The sequence below is a fragment of the Macaca mulatta genome, chromosome 1, assembly GCF_049350105.2.
Source record: "Macaca mulatta isolate MMU2019108-1 chromosome 1, T2T-MMU8v2.0, whole genome shotgun sequence".
NCBI lineage: Eukaryota > Metazoa > Chordata > Mammalia > Primates > Cercopithecidae > Macaca > Macaca mulatta.
Genome location: NC_133406.1, coordinates 132,020,372 through 132,026,500, shown reverse-complemented (window position 1 = coordinate 132,026,500; position 6,129 = coordinate 132,020,372).

Here is a 6,129-nt window from a genome sequence, read left to right as displayed (position 1 = left end):
GACACTGGCTCCTTGGGGCTGAGGGTTGAAAGAGTGATGAACTGCAAAGGGTTACAAGAAACTTTGGACTTATGGAAATTCCCATATCATGATTATAGCAGTTGTCCCATTTGTGTATACATTTGTAAATATGCATTTAATTATATGTTTTAAAGTGTTGTAGTCTATTGTACTTAATTTATACCTTTATAACATTGATTTAGTCATCTTAATTTCTCCATACTAGCACTTACCAGATAGAAAATGAAATTCAATAAAACATAATGGAGATTAATATAGAAAATAATTACATGCTTAAGAATACATATAATGAAGCAGATACAAAGCCCCTAAAAGCTATTGGTGATAGAAATTAAAGAAGACTAAATAGAGAAATATGTATCATGTTCATGGACTGGAAGACTCAATTTTGCGAATATATCACATCAACATAATTCTGATTAAGAATTCTAGTAGAAGTTTTAGAGAAATGTAAATGCTAATTTTAAAATGTATATCAAAATCAAATAATCTGGAATAGGCAAGTTGGTCTTGAAAAAGTTGGAGAAATTACTCTGCTAGATTTCAGAACTCATTTTAGAGCTACAATAATTTAAAAGCTATGGGAAATGTGTAACTATTCATAAATACATCAAAGTAGAAGAGTACAGATTCAAACAATATGCTCCCTATGTACAGTTATTTAAACTTTTTAGAAACAAAGACACCAATGCCCTTCACTGGGGAAATGACTTCTCAATAGAAAGTTTCTGAGTGAAATAATATTTGTTGTTTTAAAAACTTAATAGTAACCACCACTTTTTACCATACATTGAAATTAACCTATGATGTGAAAGTTAGAATTAGAAACTTTCTAAAGGAAAAAATACAAAATATTTTCGTGAACTTGACATAGGAAAGTATTTCTTAGACCAGAAAATATTTCTTAAACTGTAGCACTGACCACAATAATAAATCAATTAAATGTACTTCATTTTTGAAAAGCTTCTGCTTATTATAGGTTAGTGTTTAATAAGACAAAAGCTATCTGGTGGCCAAGAATAATGATTTGCAACATATATGCATGTTGCAAATAAATATATATTTCATATATATATATTTCATATATATATATATATATATAAAATTAGTCTTGACTAGGTCCAACCCCTATGGTCCCCTCTCTGGCGTGGGCTGAGGAAGTCCATTCTGGCCTTAGAACAGCATGGGCTGCCAAGCATTCTCAGAGAGGCTCTCAACTTCAATGCTTCACATGTACATAAATGAAACAATGGACTCTTTCAAAATGTGTAAATAACTCCAATAGATCACAAAGAAAACAACAAACATCCCAGTATATCAATGAGTGGAAAAATTTGAAAATGTGCTTTACATAAGATGTCTTAATGATCAATAGTCATGTGAAAACCAAAATAGATGATATCAATACACACCTGGTAGAATGGCTAAAACTTAAAAGACTGAAAATATTAAGTGTGTGGGAATGTAAAGCAAATGGAAATAGCCTATATTTGTCATAGAAATGTAAAATAATATAACTTTTTTGCAAAACTCTGTGTCCATTTTCAGCCTTTCACCAAGCAATTCCATCCCTAGCTATCAATACCCAGGAAAAACGAGTATGTATCTTCACAGAAAGAAGTGTACAAGAATATTTTCAGTTACTTATGCATAGTAGCCAACAAGTAAACCTGTCTACCATCACAAAAGTGGATATCAAACTGTGTGATAATTATACATTAAATAGGATATTTCTAGGCTAAAACAAAATGAAATGAAAGAAAAAAACAAATTAGTAGCATATATATCCAACTGATTAAGAGAAGTCAAAATAAGAGCAGATACTGAAATGATTTCATTGTTATGAAGCAAAAAAATCAGCAAAATTAATCCGATGTGGCTGCTATAGTTTCGATATTTGTCCCCTTCCAATCTCATGTTGAAATTGGATCCCCAATGTTGGAGGTGGGGCTTAATGGGAGGTGTTTGGGTTATGGGAGTGGATCCCCCATGAATAGATTAACCCCCTCCCTGGGAGAAGGTAGTGAGTGAATTCTCACTCTATTAGTTCCCACAAGAGCTGGTTATTAAAAAGAGCCTTGCGCTTTTCCTCTCTCTTTGCTTCCTCTCTCACCATATGATCCTTGCACACACTGGTTCCCTTTCATCTTCTGCTGCAGGGGAAAGCAGCCTCAGGCCCTCATGAGGAACAGTTGTTGGTGCCATTATTCTTGTGCAGCCTACAGAACTATGAGCGAAATACCTCTTTTTTCTTTATAAATGACCCAGCCTCTGGTATTCCTTTATAGCAACACAAAGGGACAAAGGGACTAAGATAGTAACAAGATTTAGAATATATTCTTCATTTGAGGATGAGTATTGACTGGCAAGGAGCATGTCAGAACTCTCTGGCATAGAATAAAAGTGTTGCCTCTCTTGATCTGGATGTTATTATACAATGTACAATTATATTAAAGTCATTAATCTGTACCCTTAGGTTTTTGTAGTTTATTCCATGCAAATTACACCTTAGCGAATAGCTAGTAGCATAAAACAAAGTGACAGATAACAAACACTCAAAAAAGTAAAAATTGACAGAAGATAGGTAACAAATATTGAGCAGATAAATAATAGGGATCCCTTGAGAAAAAACAAAACAAAACAAAAACAATGAAAGAGAACAAACACAAAAAAAGTTTTATTAAAAAATAGAATTTGACATTTAAAAGTTTAAAATATATTAAAGCGACACACTGTTTCCTTGGAAAAACAATGCAGAACCACAAACTCTGAGACTTGCTTTAGCAAAAGTACTGTCATTCAGTTCGATCTAATGGTATAAGGTTAGCTTCGAAGGCCAAAAGAAACTAGTTTCTAATTCTTATTCTTCTCCTCACAACATTTGTGGCCTAGCAATTTTGTAATCTTTCTGAGTCTGCTTTCTCATCAGGAGCAGGACAATTCCTAAGTAATAGATAGTATATAGAAGTAAATATGATCTCAGGCAGTGGACATCAACCATAATTAAGTATTAAGAGTATATTTACATTGAGCTCTCCTTTATCTACTCTAAAATTGCAGACAAACAACAATTGACAAATAACTGATAAAATGTTCTAACATAAATATTCTTCCATTCTTTCTAGGAAGAAGTCACACATACTGTAAAAATAATTAAGAGAGGACCCACTTCATATCGAACAACCTTCCCCAACCCCTGAAACAGGTCTGCTCCCTAACACCAGAGATGAACGCAGTCTATTCCAGACAGAGGGGCTTGTAGGGGCTGGACCCCCTGCAGTCCTGTCTGGCTGGAATAGACTAATAAAGTCTGCTCCAGCCTTAGAATAGCATAGGCTGCCAAGCGTTCCCACAGAGGCTCTCGACTTCAGCTCTAGATGTCTGAGGAATACATGCATGTGGGTCAGGTTAAGGCCAACAGAATCACATGTTCAGGGCTCTCATCAGTGTCAAAGTCAGTGGAAGGATGCCAGTCCCCAGAGCTCTGTTCCAAGCCATTGGATGCTCCATGGAGGGGCGGTGGTCGTATGAATACCAATCAAGAGAAATATCTGTAACAGACAAGAGGCGTAAATAAACAATGTCCGTCCTCCACTAAAACCCAGGAGAGTTCTCATTCCAAAAGCGATGTCTTGAAGAAAACATAGGTACAAATCTTTGTGACTCTGGATTACACATTTCTAAGTGAAAATATAATCCATATAATGGGAGAACTATTTGCAAATCATATACCTACAAGGGTCTAGTATCTAGAGTATATAAAGAACTCACATAAGTGAGCAAAAAGACAAATGACCCAATTTAAAAATGGGAAAAATGTTTCAAAAGACATTTCTGTAAAAGATACATACAAATGGCCAACAAGCACATGCAGAGATGTTCAATGTTTTTCCTCATTAGGAAAATGTAAACTTAAATCAAAATGAGATACCACATCAGACCCACAAGGGTGACTTTAAAAAAACACAACATATGTTTGGAAAGTTATAGTGGAAATGGAATTCTCATATACTATTAGTGGGAATGTAAAATGCTGTAGCCACTGAGATTGGAAAAGAGTCTGTCAGTTCCTCAAAAACTTAAACATAAAGTCATATATGATACAACAGTTGCACTCCTAGGTATATAACCAAGAAAATTAAAATCAGATGTTCATTAAAAAAACATGTACAAAAATGTTTATAGCAGCATTATTCATAATAGTGAAAAAGTGGAAACGTTCCAAACCACCATCAGTTGATGAACAGGTAAACAAAATCTGGTATAACTATAAAATGGAATATCATTTGGCCACAAAAAGGATTGAAGTACTGATGCATGTAACAGCAAGGATGAACCTTGAGAACATTGTAATAAGTAAGAGATGCAAAAGGTGATGTTGCATTATTCCATATACAGGAAATGCCCAGAACAAGTATATCTATATACAGAGAAGGTAGATTAGTGTTTGACAGGGACTGCAAAAACGGGGGAATTGGAGAGTGACTGTCAGTAAGTACAGGCATGCTTTCCGGCATTACGAAAGTATTCTGAAATTAGGCAGTGGTGATGGCTGCAAAACCTTGGGTATATAGTAAAAGACGCTGAATGGTATGCATAAAAATGGAGAATTTTGTGATATATGAATTCTACTTTAGAAGTAATAATAATAACAACAGTAATACAGAGAGGTATCTTTCCACATCTCCATGCCCTGCTTTTTTTTTTTTAAAGCTTTTTAGGGCCAGGATCAATGGCTCACTCCTGTAATCCCAGCACTTTTGGAGGCCTAGGTGGGAGAATTGTTTGAGGCCAGAAGTTGGAGAGCAGCCTAAGCAACATAGCAAGACCTCATCTCTACAAAAAATTTTTAAAAATTAGCCAGAATGGTGATATGTGCCTAGAGTTCCAGCTAATTGGGAAGTTCGGACAGGAGGATCACTTGAGCCCAAGAGTCTGAGGTAGCAGTGAGCAGTACAGACCATTGCACTTCAGCCTGAGTAACAGAATGAGACCCTGTCTCAAAAAGAGGCATGTCACATAGTGAGTTTTCAGAATAGGTTGCTGACAGCATGTTGAGAGGAAATGTATTAGATGAAACAAATTAAATTAAAAAAATTTTTTGAGGCGGGGATGCAGAAATGAGGTACAGGGGAGAGAAACACTTACTTAGAAAGAAACCACACAACTGAATTGGAAAACGTGGAATGGGGCTTGTGGGAGGGAGACTCTACCTGAGATCTGGCTTCAGTCCTTACAGCAAAGGGAACTTGGGTGAGTTACAGACTCTCTGTGCCTTGGTTTCTTCATCAGCAAAACAGAATCATCCCATCAACTGTAAGGTCCATGGTATCAGAGGGTCCCCCAAACGGACTGCACATCTGAGTCATGTTAACAAATAAATTCCAGGCCCCACCTGAGCGCACTGAATCAGAATCCCTGCAAGGAGGACACTGGACTTGTATTTGCACCGACCTTCCCAAGTGTTTCTTTCTCTGGTCAACTTGGGGGTGGGAATCATTGAGCCTCATCACATCATTCCAAAGCCCAAACACAAAAGCAGAACAAGAATATATTCAATGCAGTCTCTTAAAGTGGAGAAAATTCTTGGGGGAACCTAGAATTGAAGGAGACCCGCCTTGCTACTCTCCATCTTAACTTTACCCTGAGTATGGCAGAGACACGAGCCCTTCAGGACACATGCCTGAGGCAGTGACAGTCCAACTTTGGAACAACGGAAGCCCTAGTTTCAAATTCAAGCTTGCTTTGAGTAGAAATTAAGTTTACGTCTTTTTGTACAGCAACAAGGCCAGTCTTCTGCAAGCCGCTCACCTTACAAGGAAATAAACAAAAATCATACTACCAAGAATTCAAACTTCAGCAGACATGGGTAAGTCTTATAAATCTGTTCTAGCCAACTGAAAAGAAACCATAAATTTTGCAATTCTTTCACATTCAAGACAGTTGTGGTCACAAGATCAGAGGCACTGAGACATGAAGAAAAGACCCCCTAAAAAGGGAAAGCATTCCTTCCTGCCCTAGGACATCCCTGCCAACTTCAGGGAGGTGGGAACCCTGCTGCACTCTCTACAGTATGTGTTGCTTTTGTGTCTGGAAGGTGTCTGACAT